Below are 21,614 nucleotides of genomic sequence, written 5' to 3'. Positions count from 1 at the left end.
TACCCTCTATACCCGAGGAAGCTTTGATCAATCAGCACAGATGCATTACGCGGTGCGCTTGAGTTTCTCTTCATTAGTCCTCAATTGATGTATGTTGTTGCTCTGATGTAAAAATTGATGCTTACTCTGAAGAGGTGTTTGTAATTATGTGCGTAATCCATTAAGCATCGTCTCTGTTGTAATTATCGACCGTTATGGATAAATGTTCAGTCTGTTAAAACGCTTAGTTGCCTTATTGCAAATGAAAAAGTGACATTCTTTCTCTCTATAATGTACATATATATGTGCACGTGTGTATATATATGTATATGATGTATATAATATATATATATATATATATATATATATATATATATATATATGTGTGTGGTGTGTGTGTGTGTGGTGAGTATACATGTGTGCATGCATATATATATATTATATATAATATATATATATATATATATATATATATATATATATATATTATATAGTGTCTTTGCAAATACTGTATTGAGGGACATGCATTGTTTCAGTATTTAGTCAGGAATGTAGACAACCAAGGGTTCATATCTTTCTGATAGACGCTGTACGGTTCGCTTGGAGGAACGGGAGGAGAGGTCTCTCCTTTTAGCTGAATAAGTCATGCAGAACACGGAGGATTCTGTAGGTGTCAGTGCAAATTTCGGCTGGTAATTGGGTTTTTGTGACGTTCTTAAGAAAATGTTGCGTAAAGGACATTTACGATGTTGGTAGATATGGGGTAAAAATGTTTATTGTAATTATGGTCGTGTAAAATTGATTTCATGTACATACAGTTCACACACACACACCCACACATACACACACACACACACACACACACACACACACACACATACATACATACATATATATATATATATATATATATATATATATATATATATGTGTGTGTGTGTGTGTGTGTGTGTGTTTGTTTGTTTGTATTTGTTTTGTGTGTGTGTATGTGTATTTGCTGCGCGAGAAGTAATGTCTCTCATCTACGGGTAGAAAAGGGATGCGTATTTGAAAATTGGTATCGACAAGGGTGTTCTTACAAGAGACAATTATTATTATTATTATTATTATTATTATTATTATTATTATTAACTTGAGCTGTGACTTTCATGCATTGCATTTGGGTCATGAATTTTTTTCATCTTGTTGGAAGCCATAAGACCCTGGATATTCCCAGGGGGCTGATGGTTTTTTGAACAAAGGATTCTATATCTTTAAGGTATTTTCAAAATCCTTTTCTCGTGGATCGATTGGCTTATATGGCAGGATTTTATTATGGTTGTTATACACATATTTGGTGGAGGAATACATCCTTCGCCTTTCTTCTCATGGATATGGAAATTCCCTCTCTCCTTTGCATTGGTGGTTGCAGGAACGCTCTTCCGGTGAAGACTGGTAAGGAGGAGATCCTTTTCGGAACCTCTTCCAAAGGCCTTTGCTTTCCCACCTCTGAATTCTCGATTGGGAGGCGCTTTGTAAGGTTTGGAAACCTGCAGAATTGTATAGGGAGAGTGCTTGCTGAAATAAACGGCTCTTTTTATCTGTCCCCCCCTCCTCCTCCTCCCTTGCGAATTCAATAGGATCAGGGTGGTCGGTCAGGCCAGCGAAATCGGTTGATATGATTCTCTCTCTCTCTCTCTCTCTCTCTCTCTCTCTCTCTCTCTCTCTCTCTCTCCCTCTCTCTCTCTCTCTCTCTCTCTCTCTGCAGATGGTGTTGCTTTTTTCGAAAGCCAGAAATGGAAGCTCAGATCCCTTTCCCTTTGTGGAGGCTGTGCGGCTTTCAGTGGAGACACGAACACCCCAAACAACGCTCCGTCTTTTCCGAAATTCTTCTGGACCCTTTGATTACGAAAAACTTACCAATAATAGACCTCCGGTGATTAGCCAGTCAAATAGCGCCAACTCCCTTTTTCAGGGGAACGCTACATTGTGTGGGTTAACGAACTCTTAGAAGATCAACCTTGTTCTTCATCTGCCCTTTTCTTCCTCTCCTCCCACACCGGCCCTTAGAATCCTCCAGCCAGGCCCTTGGTTCCAGGAGGGAGGATGGGCTGCTGGAATGGAGGATGGGTAGCCTTTATAATGAGGTCTGTCATCCTACCCCCGTTTCCCCTTCCCCAAATACGTGACGCTTTGGTCTGCTGTTTGTTCCTGTCACTCTGCTCAGCAAACATGACTAGCCTCGTCAAGCGAAGCTCACAACGGAGATCCGTTTCATTGTCGTTCGTTTGTACCTTTCTTGAGCTTTTCATCGACCTTTGCTTTCCCAAGGTATTGTTTGCTTAGGACTCTTCCTACTTCCTTTCCATCTTGCTGGAGCTCTCTTGTTGTCGCACTCTTTCTCTCAGCTCCTTTCATAATGAGCGTTCAGGTTTTTTCTTCCTCTGATTCATTTTTTCAGCGTTTTCTCCACACTGGATTTTGGTATTTTTCGCATTGCACGTTTAAAGGGAAAATATACCAGTTTTGCTTTTCGATGCGCAATTCATAGGATTAAATTATAATCATTATTTGACATGGTCCTGATTGTTCAGTGTAGAGAAGGTTTTCTCATGCGCCTGTGAAAGTGTGCAGGTGTGGTGTGGTTACCGTCTTTCGTATCTTCCGTTGGATCTTTCTTCCTGTCTTTCGTTTTCATGACGACGCTCTTGGTCTCGTACGGAAACACCTTTTCCGCCGCATCCTCCTCGTTTCCGGTCATTTAACCTTTCGGTTATGGTAACACTCTCCTCTCTCTCTCTCTCTCTCTCTCTCTCCTCTCTCTCTCTTCTCTCTCTCTCTCAACAGTATGTATGTATGCGTTCGTGTTTTTGAGTGTGGCTGTGCAGTAGAGTAACAGGAAGAGAGATTGTGCTGCAACATTGTTTTTGTTATGAACACTGGGTCTCTTCAGCGACTCCTCACGCCACGCTGTTACACAGTAGTACTTAAGAGGTGTTTGACCCAGACTCTCTCGTTTATTGCTAGTCACCTTTTAAGCGTTTTCACTTGCTTACCCACTTCGTTGGGAAGGCAAGCAAAAGAAGGTTTTGGGGGATTATTAAGGGCGTCCAACGTTGGTTGTCATCACGGATGGATGATGGTTGATTGGTATTTTTTTGTACACTGGAATGACGTCAGTGGTTATTGATGCTAGAAAATAATAAGTGCTTGTACATGATTTGAAGTGAATTGAAATTCATAAAAAAATGTCTTACATTCATTCACTGCATACGAAAAACTATAACGAAAGACACGCAGTGGTTGGAGCTCTGCTAATTGACGCTGACGTTTGCAAACAGGTAGGTAAGGTTGATTCATTACAAGGGGTATCTGGCATCTCAGTATCATTGGAGAGAAAGGAAAGGAAAGGATGCTGTTGCGGGATGATTTGTCAGTGGGGTTGTGCAATGTGACCTTTTATTCCCATTTTATTCTCAGTGGATGGTCGACTTGAATAGGATTGTGTGTGGGATGGGGGAGTTGTTCGAGGGCGTGGATGTGTTCAGGTTTTCAGCGTGGAAAATATTTCGTGTACAAATGTGTATGTCTGCAAAAAAAAACATTCATACTGTGATCATGGGCTGATTTTGCAATCGGCTAAAAATAAATGACAACCGAAATATTCGTACAATAGATGAACAGAAAAATTCGTTGTCATCCATTACATTGCGGTTACTGATCACTGATAAATTAAGGAAGTGTATATCAAGTGGTATATGCCTTTGGAATTGCATATTGTAACAACTGAACATGTTTGTCGAATTCGCTCTCCTGGTATGAGGTTATACACGAGTTGGGGTTGGCGGACTGTAACAACAGCAGGACTGGACAAAACCAAGTCCGTCCCAACGGCCTTTCCTTCCCAAAAATAAAGCCAGGATTTTAGATTTTGTGCGTTCATCTGTTAATTAGATTGGTATAATTTTAAGTTCAGTTTGCAGGTCGGATCGTAGTACATTTCTGAATGACATTATCCGGAAAAAGATATATGACAAACTTTTTATATGCCAAACAAAACATGCACTTCCATCAATCTCTGTTACAGTCTGTGGGGTTCATTGTGAGGTGAATCGCCTTATTGATTTTCCAGGTGGGGGAGTTGAACAGGAGTTTGTTTCGACTTGCCTTCTGAGCTTTCCTGAACCTGAGGTGCTCGCTCATGACACTGAAAGGTGTCCCCAGGCGGATAAAACTTGACAGAAAACTAATTTTGTGGTGTACATACATTTCGTGCAAATTACTGTATTAGTGGTGTATTGAGAGAGAGAGAGAGAGAGAGAGAGAGAGAGAGAGAGAGATGCACTTGAGGTATGAAAACGACTAAATCAGGTTGACTCATATCTGACACCAAGACGCTTATTACTAATCCACGTATTTTTCGTTTTCTGCCCCGTGTAAACTACGAGTCATTTTAATGATAATGATGGTGCTGTTGAGTTGAAAAATCTAAATGAAGAAACGTGCCTGCGTCCTGGTTAAAGAGATACGGATGAATGTGGATTTCTCTCTTTAATAGCTGTGCGATGACCGACTTACCGTCTCGTTTATTGATATAAAATGGATTTTACCTTCTTTGAGGTTTTTGAGTCTCTGGGACGAGGTTCTGACGGTGAAAGTAGCAACAATTTTTCTCTGTGTGAAGTCTTCAAATAGCTTTTCCATTCCAGATTTGTGTTCTCTGTTTTGATTTCAGATTGTGAAATCATGTGGCCTTGATGGAAGGCTTTGTTGGATGTTTCGCGATGTAAAAGCCTTACTTTATATCTGCTGTACTTTGATTGTTTAAAGCTGCTTTTGCGTCTCATAGGCTTGATTGAAAGGTTTTGGTAGATATTATTTTGCGATGTTTGGAGAGGCTGTGTCTGTATCGGCTTCTTTTGCACTTCAGGAGAAAAACATTATATGTAGTGCTTACAGTATTTTTTTTGTGTCATACCTTTTTTTCACACACAGTCACACAAAAAAGGAAGCCGTGCATATCTAATATTATGTAGTACTACTTTATGTGTGTAATACTTGGCCTTTGTATTTGTAGCTAGACAAACAAATAAGAAAAGGTCTGAGATGCCATGCAATCAGATTTCATCAGCGAGCCCCCATCCAGCATACATCACTTTGGTGTCAGCCACTGAGCAACGCGAGAGAGAGACCTCCGTGAATGCAGAATATACAACCACCCGCTTATTTCTATTCTAATAAAAGCTGCCATCAGATTCATCACAACCCATGAATTTTGTGTTCACATGCTAGATGACTTGATCATTGTTACGGCCATGGGTAGTGATTTTCTACATATTAAAAAAAAACTTTTAATTGGGATATTATCTGTAGATAGTTCCACTTCGTATTGCGTGGAACATTTTACTCTACTATGTGGGTGGATGCGGACATTACTGAAAGCAATGTTGTCAAATCTGATTCGGGAATTAGATACAAGGTCCACATTGGGTTAGAAATGCACCTTGTTTTGTGGTCGTAGAAATGGTGCGACTTCTTTGCTCGTCTGGGAAGATAGTTAGTAAGTTGTGTACCTGTCTTTAGGTGTGGGTCAAGATTGAAATGCAGGGAGAGTGTCGTCAGCTCCACAGGTTAGAGGCTGTGAGTGCTAATGACGAAGCACAAGCATTCTCGGTTAGATTGGTGTATATATAAAGGGATAATTTAACCACAACCATCACCGCATCCTAATACCTCTTCCTTCCCTCTTTTCATATTGCTAAAAGCAGCTGTAGGATATTGTGTGTTTGAGTAGGGATGGTGTCAGGGTTCTTTATTACTTAAGCAAATCCAGAAGAACGAGTGTCTATATTTAAGGTTAGTCTTGAAGTTGTTCTCTCTCTCTCTCTCTCTCTCTCTCTCTCTCTCTCTCTCTCTCGTTGTAGATACGGTGAATTATTCTTTGAAAATCCCTTACATAGAAAATTCGTTTGTGGTCTTACCTCCCATATTCTCCTTGAAGGAGATAAAAAGCTAATTGTTAACGGAATATACAGGTAATATGAGTTATGATGTGAGGAGTTAGTGAAGGTTTATCGCTTGTGGCCTTCGAAATTTAACAGCCCGCAGACGGATTTCCCTTGTGGACTGAGTCAACGTTAAAGAAGTCCAAATCCAGCTGATCCAACGTCTCTCTCTCTCTCTCTCTCTCTCTCTCTCTCTCTCTCTCTCTCTCTCTCTCTCTCTCTCTCTCTCTCTCTCTCTCTCTCTCTCTCTCTGGAGAACTTACGGTTGCCTAAGAGTCGTATGTAGAAAGGCTTACCCAAAAAGTGAGAGTGCAGAAGTAATTCCTTATTCGGCATACAAGTCATTATCACCATCTCTTATTTGAATATTTTCGTCTGTCATATCCTATTTTTTTATCCAGAGGAAAGATAAGTAAGCGGTTTTAGCTAGGCGCAACTATCGGTGTTTATTGAAATATTTGGCATCCGTTGATATGTATGTTTCAAAATACTTCTCTTCACGTTAGCGGATGCTTTCATGGCTGATTTGTTCATTTGGTACCGGGGACTTTTGTAGTTGGTTTTGAAGGCTTTTGTTGGTAACTGGTAAATGCTGGGTGGGTAAATAGGTCACTCAAGCAGCGCGCATTTGCTAAATGACGTTTATTTATAGGCGCCTGAGTTAATGAGCCGGAATTTTGTGGTCATTCTCAACGCTGGAATGCGTCTTGTCGGACGCTCAGTCGATGTGCAATGCTCAAGAACTTCAAGTTTGTGCAACGGTGGTCGCACACTGCATTTGGGGAAGATCACTTGGTTTTGGAGGGCCGTTTAAAATGGAGGGTTTTGAGCAAGCTACAGAAAAGCATATCAAAATGCCTGGTAGTACTGAATCCCACACCTCCTGCTGTTGATAGTAACTGTTGTCGCATCGGTAAGAAATTTAGGCCGTGTGTTCTTATGCCTTGACTGGATTATACCGTTGATTTAGATTGGTTCCCTCTATTTTTCAGTGAACTTAAAAGCCTTTACTCGTGCGCGCCCGCAAACACACAGACACACACACACACACACACACACACACACATATATATATATATATATATATATATATATATGTGTGTGTGTTTTGTGTGTGTGTGTGTGTGTGTGTGTGTTTTAGTGTGTGTGCTTTAGTGTTTGTGTATGCGTGTGGCTGACGAGATTCGTCCAAGATATTTTATGAATAGATACATGCAGGGCGAAGTAATGTGTGCTCACGCGCAGTAGCGTGTTCCTTTTTAAGAAGTGAGTGTGTTCGAATTCCTGTCTTGATGCTGACCTTGTAAATGTTTTCTCAGACCTTACTAAAATGTTCTTTAGCATGCTCCTCTGAACAGCAGAGATATCGTAGTATAAAATTTGGTCACATTGTACCTTTAAATCAAAGCAAGATTTCCGTGCAAACTGTGCGTGATGAAACCAGCCAAAGATGATTGTGGGAGAATGACGTAGGAATACGATTTTTAATAAATCTGTATAGATATTTTTGGCTTTATAACAATTACAATCGTTTATAAGAATTGTCATATTTGTGTATGTGGTCGATTGAGATGTGACAAGTTTTCATGTTGAGAGAGAGAGAGAGAGAGAGAAAGTGAGAGAGAGAGAGAGAGAGTGAGAGAGAGAGAGAGTCTTGGAGTTAGGGCTAAACCTATCTGAGACTCATTTTTCAACATATATTGTTTCAAGGTTAGATGAGGCGATGGTTGCCTCCGTCTGTATAATCTTTAGAGAGGGGGAAAGGTAGACATATTATTGGCGATGTAAAAAGTTTAGCTTTGCCGGACAAAGCGACAAATAACGTAGTTGGTGGTCGTGTAGGCGAATGTGTTAAAAGTAGCTGGATGCGAGACGATTTACCTGCTGATGATTTACTTCCGGTGGGGGTCTTATTTCCACGAGTATTTTTGAGTAGTTGTCTCAAGGTCGCCCCCTCTCCCCCCTCCCTCTTCCTCCTTTAGGATTCTCATGTCTGAGAAGAATGGGATGGCGAGGGAGTTTTTGCAGAAGGGAAGAGACTTAGAAAAATGGAAGCTCCTTTTACTCTATAGTCTTGTAAGTTTCTTCTTCTGGGGTCTGCCACACTTTTCAGCATTAATTTCAAGGTTTGAGACAATAGGCAGTTTCATCAGAAAAAAAAAATCCTTTTCGAAGAATGCTTCATTACGAATTGCTCATGAAAATGGCAAAGATATCATTGATGGTGATGATGGAATAAGGGCCACACAGACACACACACACACACACACACACATATATATATATATACATACATATACATATAGATATATATATATCATATGCTATATATTAACCTCTATATATATAATCTTACTATATTTATATTCTATATATAAAGATATAGATATATATATATAATATAATAATATATATTATATATATATAGTATATATATATATATATATTATATATGTATATAATATATATGGCGTATGTGTATCCGTATACTTGCAATAATAGTAATGAAGATTGGCTAGACAACTAAAGAAATATCAAGGTTTGATTAACATTCTCAGAGCTTATATTGGACTACATAAGATCCAGTAAATTGCAGCGTTATTGCTTTCAAACTACAATGAGACAGCAATCACGAATTTGTTGTCACGTCTTAGGTTGAAATGTCTGTATCATTTTCAGTCCATCCTCTCTCTCTCTCTCTCTCTCTCTCTCTCTCTCTCTCTCTCTCTCTCTCTCTCTCTCTCTCTCTTGAATGTGTCACGTATAAGGATCATAACTCGAGTCGAGTCCCCCAATGGAAATATTAGAGAAACGAAAAAGAAAAACGTTGACCTACTTTTATATCTCTCTAATTTAAGGAAATTGCAGTTCAGGTAAGCTCCTGTAACAAACAGGTGCAAAGCCTTTTAAAACTGCTGTTTTTCTTCTTGTGTATCTTTAGACTATTATAATCAAACCGAAATTTTATTATCAACACCCATCTAAATTCCGTTAGGCCAATCACAAACAAATGTCACCGTTGGTTATTTTTGCTGTAGATATATTGCGTATTTCTTTATTTCATTTTTATTGTTTTTTTTTCTGAAGGAAGAACAACTGTTCGGTCTACTGGCCACGCATACGTGCATGAAAATTCTTGATAGATGTGTAATGAGAGAGAGAGAGAGAGAGAGAGAGAGAGAGAGAGAGAGAGAGAGAGAGAGAGAGAGAGAGAGAGAGATTAAACGTATGTTTTTATCATGTAGAAAATACATGGCCGTAAGAATGCTGGGCTCACCAAACGATTTCCGACACCTTGTTGAAGAAACGATCAAGTTGCACGTGATGCTGGTCATTTGCACATACATGCATTTGTTTATATATGTGTAAACTTCGAAAGTTTCTATGCGTATATGTTCACCAAGGCTTCCCAAGTGGCTGCTCGTAACCTTTGCAAATTGGTTCACATATGCAACTCTTCATGAGGCATTTGGGGCTGTGCTTTACATTTTGATAGGTCGTACTTTCCAGGCCAAAATTATAATTAAGTAATTTACGACCTGAACTATGAATACTTGAAATCGGGAGGACGATTAACTTCATACCTTTGAAAAATAAGATTTTATATACGTAGAAACGTGAATACCATAGACTCGTGTCTGTATTGCTTGTTTTTTGTTCGAAATACTAATTAAAATGTTGGGGAATTGTTAAGTTGTTTTTTTTTTTTTTTTTTTTTTTTTTTTTAGAAAATTATGAACACTGAGTAAGCTACTATATTTCGACCAATATCTCTAGGGTCTCATCTTGCTGGAGATATATATTATATATATATATATATATATATATAATATATATATATATTTATATATTATATATCTATATATATATAATTATATATATATATTAAATAAATAATAATATTATATTATATATATGTGTGTGTGTGTGTGTGTGTTGTGTGTGTGTGTGTGTGTGTGTGTGTGTGTGTGTGTGTGTGTGTGAAGTGTGCGTTATCAACCTTGTTTTGCTGAACATCTAGAATAGTCATTCTTCAAAATTTGGCCTTGCTCTGATTTCGTGTTATTTTCAAGCCTCGGTTTTCTATTCAAGGTGATTATATTTATTAGAGGTGACGGTGTGAATTGATACCTTTTCAAAATGGCCTCTTTGTTGGTGTCGAGAAATTTGAATTTCTTAGAGAAATTAACCAACAAAGAGGTGGAGGTCGTCACTGTAATGAATATTACAATAACAATCGACCTTCTGTGTGGGTCGATGAGACGATTAATATTTGAAATTGTTGTGTATTTAGGTTGATCCTCGATTCTGCAATTAAAAGTGAACGTTCATTTTTCCTCAGAATCCTCCACGTTTATGGAAAATGGCTTTATGTGGAAAATGTTTATTTTTATTTATTGTTATTGTTGTTACATAAGTTACGTTGATGACAATAAGTTATTATTAGCTAATGTGACGCTGATGCAACTGAATGGTTAAGGGCCTGTAATATTGAGCGAGAGATGATGGGCTCTGATCCTGCACCCGAGGCGTTATGCAACTGCAAGGCCGAACATCGCCTCGGGTCATGCACAGTCAGACGCTCTCCTCCCCTCCCCCCTCCAGTCTCTACCTCCTTCTGTAGATTTATTCTCTTCTCTCTTACCGCTCCCCCACCCCCTTCCCTTCCTCCCACTACCGTCATGGTTTCTATACCACTTCTACTCATTCGTCCGTCCCCTATTTCACCTTCCTTTGACGTCCTGGTTGGGCGTCGTTAGCCGGCGTTTGCAATTGTTTGTCAAATATCTTTCGTTAGTCTTCTTACAGTTTGCTTTCTTTTTCTTTTTCATCCGTCTCTTGCGCCTTATTCTGGTTGCTGGTTTCTGCCTGATTTTCCTTGTAATTATTCCTTTAGTTAAGTATGTGCCTATTTGCCGGCTGTGTTTGTTCATTGTAGTTTTATTTTTGTGAAGCTACAAAAAACTTTATTTAAGCGTGCGTGTTGATGGTACCTGTTGGTGTCTGTGCGCGTGCGTGCGTGTGCAAGTTGAAATTTAAAGTGTACTTCTCTATGTTCAACCCGTATGTTTACCTTTTGCTCATTACTAAGGTCAGCATATGACACAAGCCGGTTAACAATGTCCGTGTAGAAAAAAACAAAATAGAGATTTAATAAGAAATTAATTCGAATACAGCCTACTTTTTATTTAAATGCGCACAATATGAAAGAGGTGTGACGGCACATTGCGCACCATTATATTGCACCTAAAAAAATAAGCATTCGTGTGATCGCATTACTCCATAATGAATGTGCGATATCCCGGGGCATTCGGCCAAGGAACAAACAATGGACCTTATTGCGTCACACGAGAAGCCCCGTTGCATTTGCCCCGCATTGCAAAGGCGACGTGTGAACGAATATGTCAAGAGAATCTCGATGGCACTCGAAAGGCACTCTCGCAAAACCCTCGTCCTCGCTGCTGTGTTCATTAGGATTCGCTTTTGCAATAGGTGTGATTGATGAAGTGCGACTGACGACTTACTGCGTCGGCTGTAGGAGGAGGGCGTTGTGGCCTCTAGGCGAATGACTAACTCCGTGGGTAGCTTTACCGGTATGGGCGAGTTTCCATTTTCTTTCTGAGGTCCCCGATGGGAAAAACGCGCTCAGGGGTATGAGAGCTTTGTGCCATTGGTAGCAGCCGTCGTTGACAAAGAGCATTCTTGAAAAATGGATCTTCCCAAAGTTTTGGTTTTCACGTGGTAGAGAGTACTACGGTGTATGCATTGTTTGTTTGGAAAAATGTTCTTACTCAGAAAATTCTTGAAAACTGTAATTCAGAATTGTTCATTGTGAAATTGTTGTCTACTATGTGATTATTATCAGTTGCTGTTTACTTTCATCATTTATCAAATTCGACTAACCATAATTTTTAAAGAGACTCATATTCTGTGTTTAATTACGGATGACCTGTCTCGTGTAATCATTACATAAATTACATTTACGTACAGGAAACATATATTTGAAAGATTAAAATAACAACGAATATGGAAATTTTGTGGAGTTAGTCTCATTTCCTCATATTTTTTGTAATATGTGCTGTGAAATGAGCAATGGGAACCTTGCAAAGTTATCGCTGTAACTTGTGCTGTACATAAATATTTTTGCACATTTAGCATATGAAATATTCATGCGCGTAAAAGATGTGCCATTTAATATGCCTTCCTCTATTTCCCTTCACCAGTATGGCTCGTTCGTTGAGAAGTTTGGAAACGAAAAATGGGCGTGATGATAATTGCAATGTGTCATTTTGATGGAGGTTTTTTTATTTTTATTTTTTTTTTGCACGTTGAACGATGGTAGAAGGTCGTTTACTTCCAATGTGCTTTTGTTTTGAAAAGGACACCTGCACTCCTTTCAAGAATGTGAAAGGTATCCGTTCAAAAAAGGAGGAAGTGTGGTTGAGCGGATTTGAAGGAAATGCTGGGGAAAAATCGAAAAAAGGCGGCACCTGTAAACCGTCATGAAGGTGACCGCTCTTTTGCTTTGTTGGCAGAGGGAGAACAGAGTATAGCATTAGGCGCGGACAGACAGAGTGGAAACTGTGAAATGTTGCTGTTATATAATACCCTTTTTATTTGGAGAACCTTTTGTCAGAAGGTGAGAACATCCCGTTTATAAGTGCTGTATAAATGATCTGGTAGCGAACCTACCTCTCTCTCTCTCTCTCTCTCTCTCTCTCTCTCTCTCTCTCTCTCTCTCTCTCTCTCTCAAGTTTTCGCATTGTCGGATATGTATTGGAATCAGTTACTGTATTAACTTTATTACTACGGCTGAGATGTAGCTAAGATATCTTTGTTGAGTTTTTCGAATTTAATTTCAGTATTATTAGATTTTTTGGAAACCATTAAAAAAATATGGGATGTCTTTTTGGACCGCTTTCTTGTAAATACTACATATGAACTTTTTTATACTGTTAATATGAATTGTTTTCTATTGGATATATGTGTTTAAAAAATGGAATTAGTAAACTTTATAGATTGCTGTTTTGTAGAAGTGGTAGTAAATGCTAAGTGATACAGTTGCGCGTTTTTGCCAAGCAATGTTTTGTCCATATTTATAAGTAATATAAAGAATCTAATATAATTATAAGCGACACCGATACCAGCACAGCTCCATTCTCTAGCTAGTTCTCTGGATTGAGATGCGGGAAGAATGTTCTGAAAGGCATAGATTAACCTCGGTCAGTCCTGTGATCTCCTCAATCCCTTGTGTAATCCCTTGCAATCTCGGAGATTTCAGTTCTTTCCACATCCCAGTCTTTGTTATCTTCGGAAATCCTAAGGGCGATCGTCTGTGTCATCTTCAGCAAAGCTCAGATTCTTTGCTAACAGCTTTTCTCTGATAGTTCTCTCGAAGTTTAGCTGTCGGAGGTTGGAGGAGTTTTTCTCCTTTTGTTGTTGCTGTTGTTTGATGTTACGGTGCGTGTTCTTATCTTGGTTCTATACACACGTATATATGTCTATTATAATTATTATATATAGATATAATATATAGATATATGTATATATTATTCTATATATATATATATATATATTATATATATATATATATATAAGTTCTAATTATATAATATGTGTGTTGTGATGTGTGGTGTGTGGGTGTGTTTGTGTGTTTATATGTGTGTAAATAAACATTCTTTCTGTTAAAACGGGATACGTGTCAAGTATAAAAGGCCCATTAAAACACTCTGGTTTAAAGCTAAGGACTATATTTCGGTGGACTGGCTTCCACACTTATCAAATATATATATATATATAATATATATATATATATATATATATATATATATATATATATATATAGTGTGTGTGTGTGTGTGTGGTGTGTGTGTGCGTGTGTGTATATATATAGATATATATATATATATATATATATATATATATATATATATATATATATAGATATATGCATGCATACATGCACACAAATTATATGTGTGTGGTGTGTAATATTGCAGCTTTTGTATTTAATTGAACTTTGAATAATTCCGTATTATTTTCTTCTATGTGCTACCGTGCAATCCTCAATTTATTTTATGTCTTGGCAATCAATATGATAATTCTAATTGGGAATGAAGAGGATTACGAACGGGATAAAATGGGTTTTAATTCAGCTTCTGACAGTGATTTTACGTTGCCATTTTTCTTTCACATTAATCATATTCTGTATTTTCTTTTATTTTGTATCTCATTAAAGTATCAAACTTCTAAGATCCTATGTTTATTTACAGCTGAGATAAGAGACCACTCGCTCGCAATCCTCTTCGTTGCTGTTTCTCTTCAGCTCTTTTATATCCCAAGTTTCGTGCAGAGCTGCTCAATTTACGCATTGTTGCAGTGCCTTGTTTTTCTTCTCTTTTATGTTGGTTTCTTGATGTTTATAAGAAATTGTGTGAGTTTCAAATGTGAGTACTGTATAATATACTAACTTTATTATAATATAAATTATAATAATATATATGTAATATATATATATATATATATATAATAATGTATATACTATATATAATATACATATATATTTCTATTATATATCTATATATATATATATATATAATACATATAGAGAGAGAGGAGAGAGAGGAATGAGAGAGAGAGAGCAGAGAGAGAGAGAGAGAGAGAGAGAGAGAGATATGGTGATGCTAAATATTTTCGTGGTAATGATTCTCGCCCTCTTGACGTAAGAGAACCTACCTTCGTCCTGGCAAGAGGCTGCAGGATGATTAGAATTCCAAGGGATATGTGCACTGTCGAAGGACGCCATCGGCGCCTTTAGATACAGGCTGTGGGTGTTGAGTGGAATAAGGTTACGGTTTTAAGGTTTAAAAACCTTCTCCAGCGTTTCTTCTGTTCGTACTGATTTTATATCACTTGCCAGTTGGTCATGCAGATGTTCTCACCGAGACCGGGTCACTTTGGTTTAGATGCTATTATTATATTACTATTATTATTATTATTAATCACCAGTGAGTCATATTGCATAAAGGGAAGTGACTTCTGAGATAAACAAGACGACAGTCCCTGTCTTCTTCAGTCTCTGTCGGCTAAGTCAAGGATGACTCCAGGATAGAAAACTTCACAGCATCAGGCAGTTGCACCTACAATAGCGTATTATTTTCTAATTATTATTGGCGGAATGCGTGGAGTCGGAGTGCGTTTTGTTTTCAGTTCAATATATTTTTATTTGTGTGTAGGCTACTCGTGCTTTACTTTTTGAGTTACTTTACATAGACCATTGACAAATCAGTATCTCCATCAGTAGCTTCCCATGGCTGAACCGTTGTCAGTGAATGTCAGAGCCAACATTGCCCCCTGAAGGTGACTTGAAGGTTGTCTCTGCACACTATGTCGGAAAGGTATCAGTATTCTGTGACACCTTGACTTTCACATTCAGTACTTTCCTTAAATGGTCATAGTGAGAAGTTTCATGTTTCAGTTTTATGGTACTACGTCTGCGACTTCCACTGATAATTCTTCGTCGTTTTCATCATCACCATCACAATCACAACTGGTAATGGTGACGGTGATGATGATAATGACGAATTAATTTTCGTATGGTTACAGATATTACAAAGTGCAGCATTTTTATCATGCTTTCGTACTGTTTGTTGTGATTACTTCTGTGCCAGAATAGTCTGGAAAATCTGGATACTGAAGTTATGATTCTAAAAGTTACTACAAAGATCCTGTTTTGTTTCCTTCCTTCGACTGTCCCAAAAGCTCAAAATAGATCTTCAGATCTCTAATTTTAAGTGTTTTTTTTTTCTTCTGCAATTTATTGACGTCATTGTTACTGTGGCTGCCATCTGTGTATATTTAATGTTGTTACAGTTGGATCACTGGAAGTATTGTGGTCCATGTAACAGAGACTACTGAATGAGTAGTACCAGCATTTCGTGCTCTACGTTCATATTTCATCATGTGCCCACATTCATCTATTGTTGCAATTGAGCCAGATAATATTTTTTGAGACCTCTGTCTTGCTGCCTTTGCTGCAGAATCTTGCTCCGCGAGTTGATGACCTTGTAGGTTTACTGCTTTGATATAATGTTCGTAAATTTTGAACAGACACGGTACATAGTGTAATACGTACTTTTGGTGGTCTACACATCATCTGTTCGTGATATTAATGAATATATCTGCGAATATGTTGGTCCTTTGTTGTATGGCTTTGATGTATTACTTTGCTGTTATAACAGCGAAGTAAATCATTAAAACCATAACAAATGGACCAAAACACGAGAAGATATATTTCCCTCCTTTTACTTATAAATTGTAAGTTTAGGGCTTTCGAATGGTTTAATTGTTAACTTTTTTTTTTTACTACCATTTTCGTTCGAGAATGAATGATGGGTCTGGTGCTTTCATTTCACGGAGAGAGAGTGTGTTATTTATTGGTAGTTAAGTTGCCTAGGGCTGATCGTTAAACAAATAGAAAGATGCTGTCTGTCGTTGAATCTGAAAGAAAACCAGTAATGAAGTGTCAGTTGGTGTAGTCATGAGAGGAAAAGCGCCGAGTCTATTGTGTTTTAGTGTGTTTTAAGGATTTAGGCTTCTAGAAAGCGACAAGAAAGTTCGCGGCGCTTTGTTGTCGATGTTCACTTTTTTTTATTTCTTATTTTTGGTGTTGAGGTACACAAAAATGTCGAACGCATCAAGATCAGGTAGGAGTTGTTTTGTTAATATTAGGGTAGCCAAAATCAATTTTTAAAGGAATATACATTACTAGTTAGGTCAAGATACCGTAAAATAACCATGATTTGAAAAGGGCGTCAAGTCATCCTTATTATTAAAGTGGCTTAATGATTCTGAAGATTCGTTTTTCGAAATTCAAAGGTGATGCTTGAGTTTTAAGTAATTTGCAACTTTTCAGAATAACTTCAACAGAAAAGGACAGCTCATAACACTCGTGAGCCCTATCGATCTTTTTCATTGACAAGTCATTACCGCTGTGATGACATTGACAATTCCCAAAAACTGTGATGGAATCTTTCGAGTGACAGTAGCAGCGCCTTCTCTTGGGCTGTCTTCTTATTTTGTAATCACTGTATTACAAGGGAAATGTGGAAGAAACCTGGAGAACGGCCTTGCCTCGTATTGGTGTCTGTTCCTGTGTCTCGACCTTCTTCGAGATATCTCTTTCCCGTCTAAGGATATCTGTCCTACTTGAGTGCGTTCGTGAAAGGACGGGGAGAAGGTGACTTTCATGATATTGCGATTCTTTGTGTACTGGCTGACGATTTGACTATTTGACTTGATGAATCCCAAAATACTTGCCTCTCTCTCTCTCTCTCTCTCTCTCTCTCTCTCTCTCTCTCTCTCTCTCTCTCTCTCGTCCTTGTAGTACAGTGGTAGAATCTTTTGACTCCCAACTAAGGAATCCCTGAGTTTGATCCAAGGTCGAGGAAGGGATTGGTATAGGCAAGTTCACTTACAATTCAATAAGCCTTTGTTGAACTTACTCACTGGCTTAGAATCCATGATAACATTTGGTTATTGAGAATTCATCCGGGGTAGAGAGAAAATGAAATTGCAGATGTGAGTGATCTGTGCGCCGTCTCAATGTATACATGAGACATCCTCGACGCCTTACCACACCGGATGGAACCATTGTAGCGACAGTTAATACACGCGCGTGGACGTGTGTATGTGCGTATTTTGTATGGTGTAACACTGGGACGGACCTAGAAATGTTCATAGTTGATGGTAGAAACTTGTTCACAAAGATTGCTGTTCAAGGTGTTTACAATCTAACTCTCGAACAAACGTGGAATCTGACTTTCTTTTTATGGAATGTGCATCAGTGAATGCTGTGGGTGGAGTGGTGTCATTCTTGTACTTACTTGTGGTTGGAATTACCGGACCAGTTACTGGATAGCAGAGTCACGAATGGTGACTACACGCGGTAATTGCTCGCTGTTTTCCCCCTGCCCCTGTCCCCTCCCCTCCCCACACCGCCATCCCCGTATCCATCTTCCCACGGCTCAGGATCTCGTTTTGATGTTCAAATTCTATCCTTAATGCATGTTGCCATTTATTTTGCTGTTTGAGCATTCTTCCCTTTTTCTTTTATCAGATTGTGGACTGGAATAGCATACAGGCGTTATTGATAACAAACATCAGTGATGACAACAAAGTTTAACTACTGATAGTAAATTCAGCAACAGAAACTAGTAAATCTAGTATCAAATAGCATCGAAAGATTTCTGTAGGATATATATATATATAGATTTGTGGATGAGGATATTGAATTGCCACTTGAGTTTCTTTTCGCCATCAAGAACGCTTTTTGACCTGTGGAAATCGTGTTGAAGCAGCTTTGTCATGGTGATATGTTTCCCTTCTAAAATGCAACCTGATGCCCCTTTTTAATCCACCACTGAAACCTGGAAGAAAGTAAGATTCAGTCCTGTAATAATAAGTTATAGGCCTGGCCTTCCAAAATAGGAAGGTTACAGTACTTGTCGAAGACAGGGATGACCAAAGAATGACCACTGAAAAGTGATAATCTCTCATTTTCAACTGCCGTTCGCATACTTGTAAATATCTGTTCGAAGTGAAAGTGAAATCGACGAACAGATCTGCAGAGAATGCGTCGGCGCCCGCCCTCACCGCACTAGGGAATGGAATATATGACTTTGCAAAAGTCTAGTACACAGCACTGTAATTATAGTCCGTGGTTATTGCAATTATGAATATTCATGTACGCAGGAGGCTCGATAGCTAAACGCTAGTTGAATGATGTAGATGTCTTACATGAGCGAAGAAACGTTACGATATGTTAGAAGTGATGTAACTTCGGAACTAAAAACCTTCAGTTAAGCTCTGGTGACTTATCAGAATTTGTTATAACTTTATTTCGAACTCTCTTCGAACAGTTCACCAACATATTTTGGACAGGAGACAATTCTGTGCGTATTTGCTCTCAATTGTCTTGTGAAGATTTATTTGTGGACGGTGTTTTCTCGTGTGTTTTATTATGACTGACTAAATGTCATTACCTAGACTACTTTCTTATGCTGATCTTTCAAGTAATTACGGTAATTACCCATAGCGCGTAATTGCGCGTTGGGAAACACGCACGTAATTTACTCTGGGTTTTGTACTGTGATGCGTTGCATGTTGAATATTTTCGGTTTTATGCCAATTTTAAGTCTTGTAAAATGTTGGGAGTGCAGGAATCTATAGTTTTACTAATCTGTAGTGTTCGTGTATGCTCTCTTGAACTATTTTATATCATGATATGATTTTTATTTCTATATATATATCTATATATATATATATATATATATATATATATATATATATATATATATATATATATATATATATATATATATATATATATATATATATATATATATATACATAACGCGTAAAAATAAGGTTAATAGCGTCGATACCGGTAAGCATAACAGTAGCATTAGTATACAGTGTAGTTATGAGCACTTGGTATATTTTGGTTTGGTTAAATGTCAAGGACACTGGGGACGAAAAAGAAAATGACCCACACGAGAAAGTGTTCTTGTTTTTCTGAGATGATAACGCGTTTCTGTCAGCCTTTTCAAAGGAAAATTCGTATAGTTATCGGTAATATAATTCGTTGCCAATAGTATGGTTATTTATTGTCATTCTTCCTACATTTCTGTTCATCTGCCTTTCGATCTTTTGATCGCATCTGCGAATCAAGGAAGCGTTGGCGAGAAGATGGCGCTTAGCGAAAGTGACGTCTCCTTGGAAATTGGTGAAAAAAGACTGTGGTTTTCAAAGAAAAAGCTGCGACGTTCACTCTCTAGTCTTTGTCCCTTGGTCTTTTTGGAAGGGCCACGACCTCATGGGAAGCTTTTGAACCCTCTCCATCTTCCCCTCTCTCTTTCCGTGGTGAAATTCGTTTTCCGCCAGGCTCTGTGGGAGGGGGAGCTGCTAACGGGTTTAAGGACGAAGATACATTGAAATCTAATTTGAGATTAACGGAGTTTTATTGTACACTTTAAAGTAATAACGATGATAGCTATTATCATTATTTTTATCTCGTCCCCACGTGAAGTGCTTGTTGTTGTAAAAGACAGCTGCTGCCTAGAGTTAAACGAGACAGATGAGTACAAAGTGGCACTGTTTGTGTGTGTGGGCCAGTGTTTGCGTACAGATAAGAGGAACGAGTGAATTATTAAAGAAGAGAAGCATGCAAGATGAAAGTTGCAATCTGAGTTGATGGAAAGGAAATGAGGTGACGTTCAGTGTGCAGGAAGTGGAAATGAAGCTCCTACATACCATTACTTTTTTTGTCTCGCCAGACAGTCAGAAGGTATTAAAGACCAAGTTTATTTTGTGCCTAATCATTTTTTTAGGAACCATTTCTCTTGAACGCCGGTTATACGGTGCGCAAGAGGACTGTTATATTTTGTACACTGGCATCGGAAAGGTTGTCATTCATCACTTACCACAGGTATTTGCCCCAAAGGCTATGAAATGAGTACATTTTATATGAGCTACTGTTTGTACACGCGCGAACGACGCGCACACACAGGTTTGTGTGTATATATAATATATATATATATATATATATATATATATATATATATATATATATATATATATATATATATATATATATATATGTGTGTGTGTGTGTGTGTGTGTGTATATATATATATATATATATATATATATATATATATATATATATATATATATATATATATGTACAGTTATATGTATGTTTGTATGTATACTTGGGCGTAACGGCATGTAATTAGTGAATAGTTTTGTGATGCTTATTATTTGATAGCCTTCGCTCATTCACCGGAAAATGAAGGATTTCTCGCATCCTTCTGAGGCAGTTGTACGCGGTTTTGTAAGATGATGATGATAAGGATTTATCTGTGTCCTTGCTGGGTAATTGAAGGGAAATTCTCGTAGCTAAGGATATATTAGACATCTTTCAGGCCACAATAAGAATAATGGAATTTACTTTCATCATCATAATTGGCAATTACGCTCGTTTCTACCAGTATACAATCTCCTTCAGATATCTCCCCCCCCCCTTCTCCCCCACCCTTCTCTCCTTCTTCTCTCTCGCTCTCTCTCTCTCTCTCTCTCTATATCTCTCTCTCTCTCTCTCTCTTCATTCCCAGTAATTACTCACTATTCACCTTGATGAAGACGGTGGACAAAACCCACCAGTACAGCACAATTCGCTTGCTCTGTTGCAATCGCGCTAGCGAGGATCTGGGTCAGCTCAAAGTCTTGCGAATTTAACTTTTTCATTTGCAGGAAATAATCACAGTACTTGCGTAGGTTTTGTCCCGGCTAAGTTGATATAGCTGTTATCCCTCTGAGTTGACTTTCTCTGTGCGTTTTATTTTGGGCGATTTGCCGGTTCCATTTATCATGTACTATGTGGGCGTTTGTGTGGCTTGTAAGCGTGTATGTATACGACTGGCGTATTATTTAGGTTTCTGTCTTGAAATAACGATAAAGTTGAATTACCAGTGTGTAATAAGTGTTGTCACTTGTAGGTTAGGAAGTGTCGCAATTTCATTGATATGAAAGAACCAGTGAGTAGGGGAGTCTGACTGGAGTTGCCCTTCAGGCCATGCGATCATTTCG

The 21,614-nt window shown here is 38.2% G+C and overlaps 1 protein-coding gene across 21 annotated transcripts in view; it reads left to right on the top strand.

Moving 5' to 3' along the window:
• Positions 1-21,614, top strand: part of LOC135225810 (partitioning defective 3 homolog) — a 463,764-nt gene that overhangs the window by 286,817 nt on the left and 155,333 nt on the right. For 7 of the 21 annotated variants that reach the window (XM_064265331.1, XM_064265315.1, XM_064265330.1 and 4 more), the window contains exon 1: positions 11,401-11,557. The exons of 4 other annotated variants lie outside the window; for them this stretch is intronic. The gene's annotated coding sequence lies outside the window, so the exon portion shown is untranslated. Of the gene's footprint in view, positions 1-11,399; positions 11,558-21,614 lie in introns of those variants that run through there. 10 more of the 21 variants (XM_064265324.1, XM_064265320.1, XM_064265316.1 and 7 more) reach the window with 4 other exon arrangements.

Source organism: Macrobrachium nipponense, chromosome 13 (assembly GCF_015104395.2).
Source record: "Macrobrachium nipponense isolate FS-2020 chromosome 13, ASM1510439v2, whole genome shotgun sequence".
Taxonomy (NCBI): domain Eukaryota; kingdom Metazoa; phylum Arthropoda; class Malacostraca; order Decapoda; family Palaemonidae; genus Macrobrachium; species Macrobrachium nipponense.
This window is presented reverse-complemented; position numbering and strand designations above follow the sequence as displayed.